General features: G+C 40.7%; 1 long non-coding RNA gene across 1 annotated transcript; it reads left to right on the top strand.

Moving 5' to 3' along the window:
* The first annotated feature begins 1,268 nt into the window (after nucleotides 1–1,268).
* LOC115474928 lies at nucleotides 1,269–19,808 on the top strand. The gene is made up of 3 exons (XR_003942940.1): nucleotides 1,269–1,282; nucleotides 7,474–7,477; nucleotides 19,736–19,808. It is a non-coding gene; the product is annotated as an uncharacterized LOC115474928 (long non-coding RNA).
* Nucleotides 19,809–21,577: the final 1,769 nt, after the last annotated feature.

Here is a 21,577-nt window from a genome sequence, read left to right as displayed (position 1 = left end):
AATCTACCCCATACTCTATTCTCTCTGTACTCTAAACTTTGAGTTCATGTTTAAATTCTGGTATTACTGCTACAGATTGTTTTGTTTTTTAGGTGAGAATTTTGTGAAGAATAGGCAACATGGCATATTTATTTGTGTTTAGAAAATGTACTGTAGATTTTTTTTAAGAAAACATGTTTTGTAAAAAGATCAACACCCTCATTGTGATTAGATAAACTTACTATAAGGTTAGATGATTATCATAGTGGCTTGCTATGTAGGCATAGTGTTTCATGATCAAAGATCGTCTTAGAGATCTTTTAGAAACAACACTTTCTGGACTGTTATCACAACGCAGATGAATTGTTTCATTTTAATATTTCAGATTTCCAAAGATTATTCCAAAGTGTATATTATCTGCCACCTCAGCATCTTTTTCTCTCTTTCTCTTACTGTTGACAGTAACCTGAGGAGGAAAAAACATGTTTTGCAGTATGGTTGAGCTTTTCCTTATCAAAATGCCGTACCACCTCTTATCCATCTGTCTTGTAAAATTTGACAGTTCTCCCAAAAAGCCTAATAAGCCTTGTGAAAGCTGTTCTTAACCCAGGCTTTTGTGTTCCCATTGCTATGCATGCAGATGGAAGTGCTGTAGCTCCCTACTGTTAGTCTTCTTCTGAGAATGGTATCTCTTCTTTTTTTTTAAAACAGAATGTGAAAGAAATGACAGCTTTCTTCTTTTTCAAATGTGTAATGATAGTGACAAGAAAAATGGCTTTCCAAGCAGAATACAAAAAAAAAAATAAAAGTCCCAAATGCAAAATCTAGAGACCTCGCTACTACTGACATTAAAATTGGTAGTACATGTGTTGGTTGTCAAATTAATACACTATCACGTACAACATAACAAGATATATCATGCAGCTGGCTACAAACTTGTGTCAACGGCTAAACATGCATGCACATTTCTTAACACACACTTGTGCATTAATTGGCATGATTTTATTTAACATAAATAGGAAACACTGAGGTTCATCCCTGCCCCTTTCCAAAACATATAAAAGCTCCTCATGGTGGCACTGTGAGGTGTTGAGCTCTGAACTAGGATAAAGCTAGGATTTTGTTGGATAAGAAAGCCAATCTTTATAAATCAGACAGAAATAACCAAAGCTTTCAGACAAGTTTTCACTCCAACTACTTACATAAAATAATTAAAATACAAACATTTTATGGCAAGCAAGAAAGATACAGGACACCAGAAAATCAGTTAGGGCTCCTTTTACTAAGTAGCGGTAAGGCCAACGTGGGCTTACTGCTCGTTATACAGGAAGTACCGCTGGGCTAAAATGGAGTTACCACACAGCTTGCTCTTGCGGTAATTTCATTTTTGCCGCACGTCTGATACATGCTGCCAAGGAAATAATTTTTATTTTCTGCCACACGTACACCAAGTGGCATTTGGCACGCGAAGGTCATTACCACCCGGTTACCGCATGAGACTTTACCGATAGGTCAATGGCTGGCAGTACGGTCTTAGACCCAAAATGGATGTGTGGCAATTTTCATTTTGCCGCATGTCCATTTTCATCAAAAATGTACAAAATGCCTTGTTTACAGGTGCGCTGAAAAATTATTTGCGTGTGCCCAATACCCGCGCCTATACTACCGCAGGCCATTTTTCAGCGCACCTTAGTAAAAGGATCCCTTGGTGAAGTACCTTGCGAGTACCAGTCATATTCAGAGCTGGTGCCTACACAGCTTAGAGGGCAGGTAGGACCACACAAAAGGCAATCCTGTTAGGTATGTTGGTGCTGGCACTAAGTATTGGCTGGCACCTGCATAACTTTTAGGTTGCTATCTGCCCCCAGATATTCATTACCAATGCATGGGCATGGCCTGGCATTGAATATCTGGGGTTACTTCTGCCCATAACTTAAAAAGAACTGACTGCTGTGGGCTCAGTATCAGAGGATATGTGATACTAATGATCAGTATGCTAAAGCTGCGGAGGATTTAACTACTAGACTGTATCAAAGGGGATATCCAAAACAGGTGGTTAAGCAAGCAGAAAAAAGAACATTTTAGAATCCCAGAGAAGCCCTTTAGAGTTATGGAGCGAAGCGCCAGGAAGAAAACATTCTAGAATTCACTATGAAATATTATGTGTTGTCTGGAAATGTGTTAAGGAGGTTAAACACCATTTAAAGCTATTGACTTTGCATCCATGGTTTTGGGATATTTAATTTCCTTTTTCTTATGGGAGACATAGAGGGGCATTTTCAATATGATGTCTAAGTCAGACTCTGGATGTTTTGAGCTAAACGTCCCAAATCTGAATAGGAAATTAATCATTTTTTTCAAAAATACCATTTTGAACAAGATTTTGTGCTTTGTGCATATCTTTTTAGGCCATTTAAAAAATGCTCAAAATCAAGCCATTGGACTGTAGGAGGCACCAGCATTTTTAGCTGTCTGATCCCCCAGACATCCCAGGAGAGCAATAGGGTACCCTAGGGGGAACTGTTGTGGACTTCAAATGATCCCAGGTGCACATCTCACCATTGCTCCCTTATCTTGTCTGCTGAGCTCTCCAAAACCCACCCCAAGCCCACTACCCCAACTGTACATCACTATATGGTATAGGGGCTACCTATATGTAGGTACAGTAGGTTTCTGGTCAGTTTTGGAGGATTCACAGTTTTCACCACAAGTGTAACAGGTAGGGGGAGGTATGGGCCTGGGTCCACCTGTTTATAGTGCACTGCACCCACCACTACACTACTCCGGGACCTGCATGTTGCCCTAATGAACCTGTCTATAACATCTGAGGCTGTCATAGAGGCTGGTGAGTACTATTTTTATTCACATTTTTAGGGGTGGGAACAGGTTAGTGACCAATGGGGGAGTAAGGGGGGGGAGTAAGGGGGGGGGGGGGGAAGAGTCATCCTCGAATACATCCAGTTACTATCTAGTCATTTAGCACACCTTTTTGTGTCTTATTTGTTAGAAAAACAGGTCCAGGCCAAAACACTGAAGTTTTCAACTAGACATTTTGGTTCTGTTCCATTATGGCTGTAAAATGTCCATGTGTTAGATACACCCTAATCCCACCTTTAAAATGCCCCTGACACACCCCCTTGTGACTTGGACACACTGCAGACAAAATACATAGATAAGCTTCTGCAAAATAGGTTTCAAAGATACTGATGTGGACGTTCTGAGAAGAAATTCATCCAAATGGTGATTTATGACACTTTTTGGACAATTTCTTTCTTGTGAAAATGAGCCTTATAATAACTTAAAGGTCATACTGTGCAAATCTGATGTTTGGTCATCATCTACAGTCCTGTCCAGTATAGCAATTTGTCATAGGAGATATGACAATTGCACAGTGTGTGTTTTGATGTTGGAAGTTACTGAATTTGAGGATTGGCATATGAAGAAAAATTTTCGTTTAAGATCAGCTACTATAGGTCAATCAATAAGAATAAGCTATTTGCCTATTTGTCCATGTAGGCTTTATGATGTAGGTCAAACTTCTAGAATGTTGAAAAAAACAGACTGATCAAACATTGACACTGTATTAAATCACAAGAACTGTTGAAACCATTGATGGCACATTGTATGGCCACCCAACATAATTTTGATGATTTTCACTATGTAGTTCTAGAACATCTAACTACTAATGAACAATGGAGTGATTATTGTAAATTGTTAAGTCAGAAGAAACAGTGATGTGTATGCACCTTAAACACAGTAGAACACATTTTTAAAAGACTTGTTATGTCGTCAAAGTGGGATTGGTTTGACTACTGGACGTACATTGGTGTTGTTTCCTTTCACCCATATTGAAAGCCAATGAGCTGAAATGCAAACAAGCAATTTCCCCTTATGCAGTCTAAGTTGGCAAAACAGGGGCCTGTAGGGACATTACAGTGATTGGAAGACTGCAATTAACTTTGGAGTGAAAGCTTTGTGGACAAAAGATACGTTATCGTGGACTGTTTATTGAATTTTGTAAGCATTGGGCTTCCTCCAATGCTGGTTGATGATTGTGGATAGCATTATCAATTTGTTTCAAATAATATTTTCATGAGAGATGTTTAAATCATTTTAAAATTGGATTTTTTTTTGACTGATGATAATATTGGTTCCTTATTGAGAACAGTTGTTAGCATGACTTACCTGGAGGGTAAGAAAGGGCAAAGTGTCTGATGTTTTTTTTCTTCACTATAATCTAGTTAAGAGTGTATTTGACCTATTTGCTTGGAGGAGCCACAATCTAAGCTATAAACAATCATTTTTTGATATTTGACTGAGAATCAGTCCCCTAGTCTTCAATGTTTTCAAAAATAATTGCAATATGATTTTGTTTAACATTTTCAGAGGAATAGAGCCATATTGTAATATCTAATTAATATTAGGCTAGTCTCAGAAAAATGAATGAATGCAGCATATGATTTGGTGATGAGGAATTAGTGCATACAAATTTTGCTCATGAATATTCAGGGCCAGGTTTGGGAACCAATGCTTTAAACCATATCCCCATTTCCACCAGAAGCCAGATGAGTTTCTTCAACAATGGAGTTGAATGACCTGACTTCCTCTTCTTTACAATTCTCACACTGACGTCGTTACTTCCAGATTCATAACTGTGCAAAGTGGCAGAATAAGGAGCCACATCATGATTGTAAAAATGAACCAGCATCCAAGTAAAGGAAGGAAGATCAAATTGATATGCTCCACTTGCATGAAGAAGATATTCAATGATATCATTTTAACAGCATGTCATCCTGGAATTACTTTTAGATTTAAAGGATGGCTATGATCTGATTATTTCACATACCACCAGCACATATAAAATTGCAGACAGAAAACTGTCATAGAGTCACAGCAGCACTTATTTCATCCACGGCAAATTTAAATAAAATGGATTGTTTTGGCAGTGTGATTGATGATCTGGATTGCCCAAATGTTACACTTGATCTTCCAATTGGTAGTTTTATATTTAGGAACAGTCAAGATTTTCTTCTAAACAATGTATAGGTTTTATGTGGGTTAATACTTGACTCTACAGTTGAGGAACTTGAATATCTCTAATTATTTGAGATATGAGGTGGGGTTGATGAAATTTTGCTATGTGACACATAGTAATACCAGAAAATCATCAACAAGTCTATCCAATCTGCCCAATTTGTGGCCTCAGGTATTAACTGTCATCCATAAAAAATAACACCCTATAGGATATTTCTACCTATCTAATGTGTCATTTTATGAAGCTGTGGCAAAAGGGGGCCTACACTGGCATCAGTGTGTGTTTTCGATGTACACTGAGGCCCCATTTACCTCAGGAGATAAAAGGCAGGTTTTTTTTAATGTGTGACAAGTGAAGCACATATTATGTGCCCATTTCAGGTGGGAGCGCTTACCGCCACCCATTGAGGTCCTGGCGCAGCATCGACTCCGGATAATAAACCAACTGGGGGATTGGAGAGTGAGTTCTCTCCCCCCCCCCCCCCCGAAGATATCTGGAGAGGTTTCTGTGGAGAAATTGGTCTTGGTGAAGCCAAAAAATGTCACAACAGACATATTATGAGAAGCGCTGCAGAGTGTGAATAACTTTCTTCTTCAGATGTTTAAAAATTTTCAGGAATAAACATGTGAATTAAATAATTTATATCAATACTTATCTAACAAAGTGGAAGTCCAAGATATAAAAATAGAGACTTTGACTATGGAATATTTTTCTTTTATTGAACTCGTGAAGAAATATTTCTCTGATAATTTGCAAACATTTTCTGATAGCCACCCTCCGGTGTCTAAAGCGATTTATATTTCCACTCAATAATCTTTATCAGAGAAAAGAGATGTGAACTTAACTGATATTTTGGAAAAGCTATATTACTAGTGACTTTCACCTTTGATTTAGATAGGAATAATGTTTTGAAATTGTATTTCCGACACATGGTTGATAGTTTTTTGGGTTCAAAGATAAATATATTTCCTGACTTATCAGGGGAATCGCAGACTAGGAGGTGTGAACTCTTGGTTTTTAAGCCACAGATCATTGCCCTAAGTGGAACCTTCCTAGTGTGATTCCTTTGTAAGTGTTCTGTTTCTTTGAATTTTAATAATTATTTGTTGAATCTAAGAAATTACAAGAGTTTGTGGAGTTGAAAGAACAGATGAAGAACCCTCTGCAGCAACTTCCTTTAGTTACCACTGTAACGGCTGCAATTACCGATTAACCTTCCTCCTTCAGAAAAAGTGAATTGTAAGATTAACCATTTTGAGTTTTTCTTATTTTCTTTGAGATTGTTTTCCTGATCTTGGATCTCCCAGTTGTGGACAATTATATAACATATATTGGTGGGAAAAATGTTTTCTTTTTTTAATATCAATTTCTGTTTTCCCTTACATTTATGTAATAAATGTGAATGTAATTAAGTAAAATGATAAATAAATAAATTTAAAAAAAAGATGGGCATCCATCTTTCGTTTTGATAATATGGTCAGGGATGCCCAAATCTCCACATTTAGGTCAACCTTAGTGATTGTCGTCCACGATTTTCGGCGATAATGGAAACCGAGAACGCCCATATCAGAAACGACCAAATCCAAGTCATTTGGTCGTGGGAGGAGCCAGCATTCATAGTGCACTGGTCCCCCTCACATGCCAGGACACCAACCGGACACCCTAGGAGACACTACAGTGGACTTCAGAAAAAGCTCTCAGGTGCATAGCCCCCTTGCCTTGTGTGCTGTGCCCCCCCCAACCCCCCCAATCCACTCCCCACAACTGTACACCACTACCATAGCCTTTATGAGTGAAGGGGCACCTAGATGTGGGTACAGTGGGTTTCTGGTAGGTTTTGAAGGGCTCACATTTACCACCACAAGTGTAACAGGTAGGGGGGGATGAGCCTGGGTCCGCCTGCCTGAATTGCACTGCAGTACCCCATAAAACTGCTCCTGGGACCTGCATACTGCTATCATGGAGCTGGGTATGATATTTGAGGCTGGCATAGAGGCTGGAAAAATATTTAATATTTTTTAGGGTGGGACGGGGTTAGTGATCACTGGGGGAGTAAGGGGAAGTGATCCCCGATTCCCTCCGGTGGTCATCTGGTCATTTCGGGCACCTTTATGAGGCTTGGTCATAAGAAAAAAATGGACTAAGTAAAGTCGCCCAAGTGCTCGTCAGGGACGCCCTTCTTTTTTCCATTATCGGTCGAGGACGCCCCAGTCCCACCTTCGCTATGCTTCCTGAGATGCACCCATGAACTTTGGTCGTCCCTGCGATGGAAAGCAGTTGAGGATGCCCAAAATCAGCTTTTGATTATGCCGATTTGGGCGACCCTGGGAGAAGGATGCCCATCTCCCGATTTGTGTCAAAAGATGGGTGCCCTTTTCTTTCGCAAATAAGCCTGAAAGGCATGCTATCATAAGGCTCAAAGGGGTAGATTCAGAAATAACATATTGTTTCACAGAAAGAGAGGTAGATGTGTAGAAAGCTTTCCTGTGAACCTAGTGAAGACAAAGAGATTCAGGAAGATATAAGATAAGCACAGAGGACCCATAGTTGTGAAAAAATGAAAGGAAAACCAGAAATCAACCTTGTCTTTGACACTGCAATAGGAATTAATTTGTGCAGATTAGAAGAGCCTTACACTGTTTATCTTCCATCATCTTCTATATTTCTCTGTAATCCATAGAAAGCAATGTACAAGAGTGGATTTTGCATTCACCTTTAAAGATGAGTTGCAAACAAAAGTTAGCATTACAATAGCTCTATCTAGTGGGAAAATGCAAGAGCACAGTTTGTATAAATGGATGAAGTTCCTTGTTTGGCAAATATAATAAAAGCACATTTTGTTCACAAAAATATGCATTTTAAAACATTGTAAAATGCAGATAAAACATTACTGTAATTTGTACATTATGAAGTAAATAAAAAATAACATGGAAAATATCAGAAACTCCATTTTTAAAACTGTTCATTTTGATTTCTTTCTAATCAAAGCATAAAGGAATGCAAATTATGAATTAGAAACTGTTATTAGCAATCTTATGTGCCAGCTTGTAAATTATGCACTTGAATTTATTTTAAATATATGTTCGCAAAGACTTTATGAATTAGCTTTCGAAGTTATAAGGAAATAACATGCATTAAGAGAGTGCATTTGCTAGCTTACATGGTTTATTAGTATGCCGTAAAAATTTTGTGTGCACTATATCAATTTAATACATATTAATAGAAACATAGAAAATGAGGGCAGATAAAAACCAAATGGCCTTACCAGTCTGCCCATCTATACCATCTACTATCCGTTCCTCTCCCTTAGAGAATCTGTGTGCTTGTCCAATGCTTTCTTGAATTCAGAAGCAGTCTTTATTTTCACCACCTCTACTAGGAGGCCATGCCACTAATCTATCAGCCTTTCTATAAAGAAGTATTTTCTTTCACTTTCATCCTATGTCCCCTCATTCCAGAGCTTCCTTTCAGTTGAAAGAAACTTGCCTCCTGTGCATTTATGCCATTGATGCTTTTTAAACTCTCTATTATATCTTTCCTCTCCTGCCTTCCTTCTAGAATATACATGTTGAGGTTTTTAAGGGGCCCTTTTACTAAGCCACGTAGAGGGGCATAATCCAACAGGGACGACCATCTCTAAGGGCGCCCATCTCTAAGGACGTCCCAGCGAAGGGGCGGGGAAACTGCTATATTCAAAACAAGATGGGCGTCCATCTTTCGTTTCGATAATACGGTCGGGGACGCCCAAATCTCAACATTTAGGTTTACCTTAGAGATGGTCGTCCCCGGTTTTCGGCGATAATGAAAACCGACGACGCCCATCTCAAAAACGACCAAATCCAAGGCATTTGGTCATGGGAGGAGCCAGCATTCGTAGTGCGCTAGTCCCCCTCACATGCCAGGACACCAACCGGGCACCCTAGGGGACACTGCAGTGGACTTCAGAAATTGCTCCCAGGTGCATAGCAACATTACCTTCGGTGCTGAGCCTCCCAACCCCCCCCCCCCCCCCCCACATTGCTCACATTTACCAGCACAAGTGTAACAGGTAGGGGGAGATGGGTCTGGGTCTGTCTGGCTGAAGTGCACTGCACCCACTAAAACTGCTCCAGGGACCTGCATACTGCTGTCATGGAGCTGGGTATGACAATTGAGGCTGGCATAGAGGCTGGCAAAACTTTAAAAAAAATTAGGGTGGGAGAGGGGTTGGTGACCACTGGGGGAGTAAAGGGAGGTCATCCCCAATTCCCTCCGGTGGTCATCTGGTCAATTTGGGCACCTTTTGAGGCTTGGTTGTGAAAAAAAAGGACCAAGTAAAGTTGGCCAAGTGCTCGTCAGGGACGCTCTTCTTTTTTCCATTTTCGGCCGAGGACGCCCATCTCTTAAGCACGCCCCAGTCCCGCCTTCACTGTGCCTCCGACACACCCTCGTGAACTTTGGTCATCCCCACGATGGACTGCAGTTGAGGACATCCAAAATCGGTTTTCGATTATGCCGATTTGGGTGACCCTGAGAGAAGGACGCCCATCTCCCGATTTGTGTCGGAAGATGGGTGCCCTACTCTGTTGAAAATACCCCTGATAAGCATCCACGTGTGCCCAATGCATGCCAAAATGTAGTTACCGCGTGGCTCTTGCGATAATTTCATTTTTGGCGCGCATCTGATACGCGCGGACGAAAAATCATTTTTATTTTCTGCCGCACATATTGGATGCATGCCAAGTGGCATTTGGCATGATTGAGTTATTACCACCTTGTTACCATGTGAGACTTTACCGCTAGGTCAAAGGCTGGCGGTAAGGTCTCAGACCCAAAATGGATGCACAGTAATTTTGATTTTGCCACAAGTCCATTTTTGGCAAAAATTTAAAAAACTTTTTTAGCGGTGGGCTGAAAATGATTCTGCGTGTGCCCAAAACCCGCACCTACACTACCGCAGGCCATTTTTCAGTGCATCTTAGTAAAAGGACCCCTTAGTCTGTCTCCATATCTTTATGATAAAGATCACTGACCATTTTAGTTGGCGCCCTCTGGACTGACTTCATCCTGTTTAAATCATCAGTGGAGAAGCTCCATCATACATGTCAGACCTAATTGACTTACTGGCATGAAACATCAAAACTTCATCACGTACCTTCCTAAACCTCCACTACCCTAATTGTAGAGGATTCAAATACAAATCATTACACATATCTACCTTCACATACCTCTGCACAAAAACATGGAATAAATTACCGAATGCTATAAAAACAACACGTGACTTGACAGCCTTCAGGAAATTATTGAAAATGCACTTACATAGTAACATAGTAACATAGTAGATGACGGCAGAAAAAGACCTGCATGGTCCATCTAGTCTGCCCAAGATAAACTCATATCTTGAATTTGTACCTGTCTTTTTCAAAGCACAGACCGTATAAGTCTGCCCAGCAGTATTTCCCGCCTCCCAACCACCAGTCCCGTCTCCCATCACCAGCTCTGGTACAGACCGTATAAGTCTGCCCTCCCCTATCCTAGCCTCCCAACCACCAACCCCTCTTCCCCCCACCTGCTCCGCCACCCAATTTCAGCTAAGCTTCTGAGGATCCATTCCTGCTGCACAGGATTCCTTTATGCATATCCCACGCATGTTTGAATTCCGTTACCGGGAGGGCATTCCAAGCATCCACCACCCTCTCCGTGAAAAAATACTTCCTGACATCTTTTTTGAGTCTGCCCCCCTTCAATCTCATTTCATGTCCTCTCGTTCTACCGCCTTCCCATCTCCGGAAAAGATTTTTTTGCGGATTAATACCTTTCAAGTATTTGAACGTCTGTATCATATCACCCCTGTTCCTCCTTTCCTCCAGGGTATACATGTTCAGGTCAGCAAGTCTTTGGTCATACGTCTTGGAACGCAAATCCCATACCATTCTCGTAGCTTTTCTTTGCACCGCTTCCATTTTTTTAACATCCTTCGCAAGGTATGGCCTCCAAAACTGAACACAATACTCCAGGTGGGGCCTCACCAACGACTTGTACAGGGGCATCAACACTTCCTTTCTTCTGCTGATCACACCTCTCTCTATACAGCCTAGCAACCTTCTCGCTACGGCCACCGCCCTGTCACACTGTTTCGTCGCCTTCAGATCCTCGGATACTATCACCCCAAGATCCCTCTCCCCCTCAGTACCTATCAGACTCTCCCCGCCTAACACATATGTCTTTCGTGGGTTTCTACTCCCTAAATGCATCACTTTGCATTTCTTCACATTGAATTTTAATTGCCAAACCTCAGACCATTCTTCTAGCTTCCTCAGATCCCTTTTCATGCTTTCCACTCCCTCCCGGGCGTCCACTCTGTTGCAAATCTTAGTATTTTTATTTTTTTTGTTACATTTGTACCCCGCACTTTTTCCCCACTCATGGCAGGCTCAATGCGGCAGGCAATGGAGGGTTAAGTGACTTGCCCAGAGTCACAAGGAGCAGCCTGTGCCGGGAATCAAACTCAGTTTCTCAGTTCCCCAGGACCAAAGTCCACCACCCTAACCACTAGGCCACTCCTCCACTCCGCAAATAGGCAAACTTTACCTTCTAACCCTTCGGCAATGTCACTCACAAATATATTAAACAGAATCGGCCCCAGCACCGATCCCTGAGGCACTCCGCTACTCACCTTTCCCTCCTCCGAGCGAACTCCATTTACCACCACCCTCTGTCGTCTGTCCGTCAACCAGTTCCTAATCCAGTTCACCACTTCGGGACCTATCTTCAGCCCATCTAGTTTATTTAAGAGCCTCCTGTGAGGAACCGTGTCAAAAGCTTTGCTAAAATCTAAGTAGATTACGTCTATAGCACGTCGATGATTCAATTCTCCAGTTACCCAATCAAAGAATTCAATGAGATTCGTTTGGCACGATTTCCCTCTGGTAAAACCATGTTGTTTTGGATCTTGCAGCTTGTTGGCTTCTAGGAAATTCACTATCCTTTCCTTCAGCATGGCTTCCATTACTTTTCCAATAACTGAAGTGAGGCTTACCGGCCTGTAGTTTCCAGCTTCTTCCCTATCACCACTTTTGTGAAGAGGTACCACCTCCGCCGTTCTCCAGTCCCTCGGAACCTCTCCAGTCTCCAAGGATTTATTAAACAAATCTTTAAGAGGACCCGACAGGACCTCTCTGAGCTCCCTCAATATTCTGGGGTGGATCCCGTCCGGTCCCATGGCTTTGTCCACCTTTAGCTTTCCGAGTTGTTGATACACACTCTCTTCCGTGAACGGTGCTATATCCATTCCATTCTCAGGTGTACTTTTGCCAGTCCCTCGCGGTCCTTCTCCAGGATTTTCTTCAGTGTGAAAACCGAACAAAAGTATCTATTTAGTAAATTGGCTTTTTCTTCATCATTATCTACATAGCGGTTCGCTGTATCTTTTAGTCTCACAATTCCTTTTTTAGTCCTTCTTCTTTCACTAATATACCTGAAGAAATTTTTGTCGCCCCTCCTTACATTTCTAGCCATTTGTTCTTCCGTTTGCGCCTTCGCCAGATGTACCTCTCTCTTGGCTTCTTTCAGTTTCATCCGGTATTCCTCCCCGTGTTCCTCTTCTTGAGATTTTCTATATTTCTGGAACGCCAACTCTTTAGCCTTTATTTTCTCAGCCACTTGCTTGGAGAACCATATCGGTTTCCTTTTCCACTTGTTCGAAGAGACTTACAGTAAGAATACTCCTTAATGACTTGATTCATTCTTTATCTAAACCAACCACTTACTGATCCCTCTGAATTGATTATATTAGTCATATTATCATTGTTGGTCATTATATTTTACTGTTTTTTATTATGTATTATGTAAATCATTCTACAGACCTATCTACCTTTTTGCTTACACAGTAATATGTTAAATTAGAGCAAACCTCTTACTCTGTTCATAATTATACCTTTTGCAATATAATGTAAGCCACATTGAGCCTACAAATAGGTGGGAAAATGTGGGGTACAAATGCAGCAAATAAATAAATAAATAAATAAAAATATCTTTGTGAAGATGAGGTCTCCAGAACTATATGTGACCTGCTGAGCAAAAAGGTACCAAAAGTGGGGTATGTGACTTATTTATACCACAAGATAGATGGATTTCAACTGCACAATTCTGTAAAATTCTTTAAAAAGTGAGAAATATGTCTCAATAAAAAAGTAATCAACCCCAGAAATCACATACCCCACTGCTATTTTTAGGCTGTAGAACATGAAAAACATTGAAGTTATGAAAAAATTGCATAGTCCAATTCTACTGACCCTATAGTACACAAAATGTTCATTAATGAAAGTTGCCCCTTCAAACTTTTATAGCCTTTATCTTTTTTTATTTATAACTCCACTTTTGGTACCTTTTTGCTCAGTGGGTTACCTATACAAGACTCTAAATGGGGTCTCACCAGAGGCTTATAAAGAGATACTATCACTTCCTTTTTTCTGCTGGCTCTTCCTCTCCCTATGCACCCACGCATCTTTCTAGCTTTTCCCATAATCTTTTCTACCTATTGGCCATGTTAAAATCATCAGATATCATCACCCCAAGTTATTTTCTTCTTTTGTGCTTAACAGTACTTCACCCCTTATACTGTACTGCTCTCTTTGTTTTGTTGTCCCTTTGTTGTACGCAGCTTAGTAAAAGGGCCCAATAGGCAGTTAAATATGATGGAGTCTTAGGACAATGTCACCTGGATTCTATGTATGGTGCCCAGAATTGTGCACCCAAGTTTGAGTGCATGCCCAAGTTCCATGTGCAAATTAATTGAGTAACAAGCTAGTTAACGTCAACAATTGGGTGCTAACAACCAACCACTGATGTTAATTGACACGCATTAAAATTTGCGCATGCAAACAGTTGCATGCTATTCTATAATACATGGTGCTTAACTTTTCTAGTGTGTAACTCAAAAAGAGGCGTGTCCATGGGTGTGTTGAGGCATTCCAAAACGTTGGGTGTTGAATGATAGAATATGGCCTTAGTGTTCCTAACTTATGTGCCAGCATTTATACCAGTGGTGCCTAAAGTTGGGCATGGGACTTGGTGCTAAGCATAATTCTATAAAGGGCGCTCACCCTTTTTTCAGAATCATGCTTAGTGCCAATTTTTTTCCAGTGCCGAAAGTTGAGCACCATTTATTGCGTCTAGCCCTGTGTTATAACAAAAGTAATGCTAACAGTATTTAACTTGCTAATTAAAATGTCTTCCCCTCCCTCTTAAGTTGTACAGCAACCTCATTTGGAGCATAAGATAAAAAAGTGATATACAATACTGGAATTGCTGAATCTTCATCTGTCATTTGCCATTTGTGGGACGCAGACCATAGAAGTCTCTCTGGCATTGGCCTTAGCTCCCCAATACTGGAGTTGCCGATAGTGACAAGACAAATGACTCGGAAAGAAGGGGCAAAAAAAAAAAAAACAGCGACAGTGACACCAAAAGAAAAACTAACTAGATGAGGCAGATAAATAAATACAGCTTTAATAAAAACACCGGAAGACTCTGATACCAATCGTGTTTTGGCCACATGGCCTACCTCAGGAGTCTTAGACAAGGATGAATTCAAATGCTCCACTTCACAAATCTCATGACGTTATTTAATGCACCTTAAAACCATTAAAATGGGGTGACCTTGGGTCCTAATGGGGGCATAACAGATCAATAACCATGAAATATAAAGGGGAGTGACAGAATAATGTATGCCAGGGAGTCCTTGGAGGATTACTGTGCCAGGGAATCAGGAGGGGAAGGGGACTAGACTAGCACAATTAGGTGTGCCTGCAGTTAGGAAGCAGCAATCTTACAAAGCTGCTCCCACACACATTTGGGATAAAGCAACACACTTTTCTTGTCCAAATGCTGCTTTGTTAAATTGCTGACCATGCAGAATGTGAGGACACATGGATGTGCAGACCTGAACATCTATATATCTGTTTTACAAAAGTGTCTGCATTTTTGACAGAACCTTCGGGGTTCATTTTTGAAAGAGGAAAATGTCCAAAAAGTGTCATGAAGTACCATTTGGATGGATTTCTTCTCAAAACATTCAAACTGTCAAAATCTATTTTGCAGACATCTATGTATGCATTTTGTCTGTAGTATGTCTAAATCAAAGGGGACATGCCGGGGACATTTCAATGGTAGGATTAGGATGGACTTAGGGCATGCCTAACACATCAATGTTTTACAGCCATAATGGAACAAAATGAAAATGTCTAGAGTGAAAATTTCAATGCTTTGGTCTAAACCTGTTTTTATAACGAATAAGGCACAAAAAGGTGCCCTAAATGACCAGATGACCCCCTCTCACCCACCCCCAAAAATATGAATAAAAATAGTACTCACCAGCCTGTATGACAGCCTCAAATATTATAGCCAGGTCCATGGAGTAATGTTATGGTGGATGCAGTTTACTGTAGACAGATGAATCTAGGCCCATACCTACCCCTACCTGTTTCACTTATGGTGAAAACTTTGAGCCCTCCAAAACTGACCATAAACCCACTGTACCCACATATAGGTGCCCCCTTCACCCATAAAGGCTATTATAATGGTATGCAGTTGGGGGTAGTGGGTTTTGGGTAGGTTTTACAGGGCTCAGCAGACAAAATAAGGGAACAATGGTGAGATGTGTACCTGGGAGCATTTATATGAAGTCCATAGCAGTACTCCTAGGGTACCCATTGCTCTCCTGGGATGTCTAGGGATCAGTCTGCTAAAAATGCTGGCCCCTCCTACATCCCAATAGCTTGAATTTCTGTTTTTCACTTGTACTTCTTTTTTAATGGCCTCAACAAATAAAATAAAATAAAATAAATAAACACAAAGAACACAAAACCTTGTTACAAATGGTATTAATTTTTTTTTTTAAAAAAAGGACATTTTGTGGTTTCAAAAATGGGCATGTTTCCTATTTGGAATTTGCACGTTTTGTGCAAAACGTACAAAGTCCAACTTAGACATCATATGAAAAATGCCCCTCCCTTCAAACAAAGTGGATATACTCCAGATCCCAACCTAGGTGTCTCAATTCCCATTTCTACAGTGCATCCTTTCTAAAATTGTGCTCATTGTCTTTATTTTATTGCCTGCTTCTGAAATGTACAAGACCAAATTTATGACAACACAATAAAAATGATTTTGCTTTACCCTTTGGTGCATTCCTAATGCAGTGTGTTATATATTTCTGCACCATATAACAAGACATTGCATTAGAACTGTAAGTGTAAAATAATAGATAAGACCATCATTTCTAAGTTGTATTTCTTCTCCAATTTTAATAAGGCCTCATGGGGAATACCCCTTTGTTTCTTAATTTGCTTTGGTTATTTTCTTTTGCAAAGTTGCTGCATGTTACTGTATCCTCACTAGTTTTTCTTCATGTTATCTCAAGCCAATAAAATGCTCACAGTGATAAATGAAACAAATGTATTCTGCCACTCATTCTAATTGTGTTGTGCTTAAAAGACACTGAGGTCTTTCCCACATTCATTTGGAATTCAGTAGTTTTGATAATTTATCCCTCAATTCTACTTTTCAATTATTTTCATTTCATAAATCTGCTGTAGAGAATGTTTCCTTTGATTATTAAATCAGTTGTCCTGTTAAAAATTGTTATATTTCTGGTACACTATCAGGCTTATTTTCGAAAGAGAAGGGCGCCCATCGTTCAACACAAATCGCAAGATGGGCGTCCTTCTCACAGGGTCGCCCAAATCGGCATAATCAAAAGCCAATTTTGGGTGTCCTCAACTGCTTTCCATTGCGGGGATGACCAAACTTCACAGGGGCGTGTCTGAGGCGTAGCGAAGGCGGGACTTGGGCTTGCCTAACACATGGGCATCCTTGATCAATAATGGAAAAAAGAAGGGTGTCCCTGACAAACACTTGGACAACTTTACCTGGTCCTTTTTTTCTTACGACCAAGCCACAAAAATGTGCCCTAAATGACCAGATGGCCACCGGAGGGAGTTGGGGATGACCTCCCCTTACTCCCCCAGTGGTAACTAACCCCCTCCCACCCTAAAAAAAATAAAAATATATTTTTTCCAGCCTCTATGCCAGCCTCAAATATCACACCCAGCTCTAAGACAGCAGTATGCAGGTCCCTGGAGCAGTTTTAGTGGGTGCAGTGCACTTCAGGCAGGTGGACCCAGGCCCATCCCCCCCTACCTGTTACACTTGTGGTGGTATATGTGAGCCCTTCAAAACCCACCAGAAACCCACTGTACCCACATCTAGGTGCCCTCCTTCACCCATAAGGGCTATGGAAGTGGTGTGCAGTTGTGGGGAGTGGGTTTTGAGGGGGGGTTGGGGGCTCAGCGCACAAGGGAGCTATGTACCTGAGAACAATTTCTGAAGTCCACTGCAGTGCCCTCTAGGGTGCCTGGTTGGTGTCTTGGCATGTCAGGTGGACCAGTGCACTATGAATGTTGGCTCCTCCCACAACCAAAGGGCTTAGATTTGGTCATTTCTGAGATGGGTGTCCTCGGTTTCCATTATCGCCGAAAATTGGGGACGACCATCTCTAAGGACCTAAATTTCATGATTTGGGCGTCCCCGACCGTATTATCAAAACGAAAGATGGACGCCATCTTGTTTCGATAATACGGGTTTCCCCGCCCCTTCGCTGGGCCGTCCTGTGAGGATGTCCTCGGGAAAACTAGGGCACCCCTTTCAATTATGCCCCTCCACGGATTTCATTCAAGTTGTATCAGATAATATACTTAAGGAATTTTGTTTCAAAAATAAGTTGCATTTTGATGGAGTTTCCAGGCAGGGTTTTATTATACTCAACAGAATATTCTTCTAGAAATGTAATAATAGGAAATTTAAAATCACTTTAGGAACAATATGCTCATTATATTTATTCCTGTTCAGTGACAGCTATACATGTGCATCCTCTGCATTTTGAAAGATTACAAAGACATATTAATGCTTCCATTCTTAAATTATTTGGAATATGTTTTTGCTCATTACCTGAATAAAAGTAGCCCAGGTTCTTTGAGATACAGTGAATAATAATGATAATGAACATGGGACCGTAATGTAATGCAATCAAGATGGGACTGTAATATAGTGTCTGCATGTTATGTCTGAAAGGAGAATCTGTAGTTTAAGGTATTACTTTATTTTCTGCATTGCTCAGGATTCATATCTAATATGTTGATTGTTTCCCAAATATCCAGCTGGCGATGGACAGCAGTTTTCTAAGCACTGACTATCACCAGCTAAATTAGACCTGGATGTTGAAAGCCACACCATGTCCAGAATCTGGTATTGAAAATCTGGGTAAAACTGGATATGTCCTAGCCACTAGAACTTATGCAGGTCCTGGCCAATATTCAGCTGGGACCACATAAGACATTTATGTGGGTCCTGGCTTAATATCAGCAAGACCTCACATAAAGGTATCTGTCAGGTCCCCATAGCTCCCCCCTTCCTGATCCTCCCTACTCTGTTCACCATCCACTCATTCTGATACACTCTCTAGGGTTGCATTCATGAACCTCCCTAAAAACATTGACCACTACCCCCCCCCCCCAATAATAGCTTCCTCCCCCCTCCCCATGTGCCTCACTTCCACCTACCCACCACCCACCCACTCACCTGTAGGTGCTCTGGGTCTACCTAAGGATCCCTAATGGTCTAGGATGGTAACTCTTCAAATGAGCTTCTAAGCCAGTGAATTTGTATAATTCAAGGAACAAAAATAAGAAAGGAGGAAAAGATTTCAGATTACAGTCAATCAAAATTGAAAATATATTTCTTTGGACTGTATCAACACATCAATAGTTAGTAAAACTCCTACCATATTTTTTAACTTTAAACTTTTTAATTAACATTTTTACATCATTTTATAATACAATACTGCACTTATATTCTGCAATTATCACTCAAGAGGTTCAGTACAGATTACAAAAAGACTGACCAGATTTTAAAAACCTGGGAAAATTCAAAATATATCTATCCTAAAATTATCATTGAAGATTAAGCCATGCACGTTGGGCGTCCTCAGACGCTGCTGCACAAAAAATGACCACACAGCATATGATCTGCTGGCGCTTAGGTGCTGCTGCTTGTTTTATAGGTCTGGCTATTGCCCAAATGACCACCAATGAGATCTCTTCCACTATCACATTAACATTCACAACTGCATCTATAGATATGAATTGCAGCACAGTGAACAAGTCTTTGTGTGAAGCTTGTCTTCCAGGAATGTTTTCTGATAATGCCACCAAGGACTGCTTTGCTGTTCAGATGGTTTATATACAGTGAAACCTCGGTTTTCGTTGACATCGGTTTCGGATTTCGTTGATCTTTTGACTAGAAATTTGTCTCGGTTTTCGTTGGTTGCCTCGGATTTCGTCGAAAAAGAAGGATGTCCATCTCCCAATTTGTATCGGAAGATGGGCGTCCTTCTCCCGATTTTGGGTGGCCTCGTTAATTGCCTCGGTTTTCGTCGGTTTTGGATTTCGCCGATTGTTTTTGGATGGATTATCGACGAAAACCAAGCTTTCACTGTACTTAAATGAGTTTTAAATTTCATTCTAAACCACATATAATTTATGTCTAATTTAAAAGATGTTGGTAAAGAATTCCATGTTATAGTTGCCTGGTAAGAGAAAAAGGGGAGAAGTTATCAAGCTGTGTTAGAGCTTTAAGTTGCATTGTTTGGCAATTAGGGCCTCTTATATAAAGCTGCCCATGGAGCCCAATCAAAGCGAATGGGCTTTGTTGACATTACCGCACCAGGAGCAGCTAGCATGGCTTGATAAAAGAGGCCATTAGGGGACCTTTTGTGAAATGGAGGTAAGCCCAATGCTCACTAAAAGGGAAGTACCACCGGCTACTGCAGCAGCCCAGCGATAGTTCCCTCCCCCATTGCGTGCCATTTCCAGCGCTGCAAAAATATTTTGGGTTTAAGAAAGCTGCAGCAAAAGGGGGCCTGCACTGACATTGTCGGGGGAAGCACTTACTGCCACCCATTTAGGTGGCAGTAAAGGCTCCCACACTAACCCAGTGGTAACCGGGAAGTGCCACTCACTGCCCTTTTCCAAGCCAATTTGAATGCTAATGTCAGATTATTATTTTGATTGTTAATAGTTTGGTGTTTTTAATGGTTGATGTTTATGGAGCTTTTATATAATTGAAAATATGGATGAGTACTTTATCACCAGTATAGATGGTTTAGAGGTCTGTCATGTAATTACAGACAGACAAAAACATAGACCTTTCCCCCAAAATTCTATATATGGCGCTCAAAACTGTGTGTGCAAATTTGGGTGTGCACCTAATTTGTGCATGTATTTTAATTGAATAATCAACCAATTAGTGCCAATAACTGAGCACTAACAATCAATTATTGGTTCTAATTGGCAACAATTTCAATTTACATATGGATTTTCCTAATCAGTATTCTATAAAGATGTGCATACATTGTTAAGCACAGATCTGAAAAGGAGGTGAGGCCATGAGAGGAGAATGGGCAGGTCAGAGGTGTTCCTAGAATTTGTGCGCAATATTATAGAATGCTGGAGATCTGTGCCTAATTTAGGGCCTCTTTTATCATGCCTCGCTTGCCGCATGGCAACGCCGACGAAACCTATTCAAAGTGAAAGGGTGTAAGGTCTGCTAGCATGGCTTAATAAAAGAGCCCCTTAGGCACAAGGATTTACACCAGGTTTCAATCAGTGTAACTTCTCACACCCAAAATTGGGTGTGGATCCCAATGATAAAAGCTATTCTATAAATGGCACTCAACTCAGAGTGCCATGTATAAAATAGTGCTTACTGCACACTTTTTTTTTCGGTGCACAAATTTGGCCACCATTTACTGAATCTAGTCCTTAATGCTTAGATTGTCTCAATTATCTGAGAAAGTGAGGCACATATTCATTGTTGAACTTCTTCACCATGAATCACGTGTTATACAGAGCTATAACCCAGTTCATTGGAAAATCTTAATGCTTGATGCATTACGAACAAAACTCATCTTTTATATGGTGCACTATGGAAGATTTATTTATACTAACATCAATTATGTCTTCATGGTTGATATAGTGAACATCAGTTCAGGATCGGGAAATGGAATGGAGGGTGAAACTGCTCATTAAATACAATCATAAGGTATCAGTTTTCTCAGCTGAGATAGACTATTGCTTCAATAGCCAAGCAGGCTCATTTTCAAAAGAGATAGATGTCAAAAAAGTGACATGTCAGCATTTGGAAATTTATCTCACAGAGACATCCAAATCAGTATTATCAAAACCTGTTTTTGGATGTCTTTTTCTGAAGTCCATCAGAAGGACATCCAAATCTCAAGGGAGTGTGCTAGGGACATGTTCAAGGCGGGACTTGGGCGTTCCTAAGACATGGACGTCTTTCAACAATAATGGAACACAACAAAGACGTCCAAGACTAAAACTTAGATGTTTTGAGCTAGACCTGTTTTTATAATGAGTAGCTGTAGTGGGAATTGAACCCACTTCCCCACATTCAAAGTCTACTGCACTAACCACTAGGCTACTCCTCTACTCCACACAAGAGGTGCCC

The sequence above is a fragment of the Microcaecilia unicolor genome, chromosome 7 (assembly GCF_901765095.1).
Source record: "Microcaecilia unicolor chromosome 7, aMicUni1.1, whole genome shotgun sequence".
Lineage (NCBI taxonomy): Eukaryota > Metazoa > Chordata > Amphibia > Gymnophiona > Siphonopidae > Microcaecilia > Microcaecilia unicolor.
Note: the sequence above shows the minus strand (reverse complement) of the source record. Positions and strands in the feature narration are given on the sequence as shown.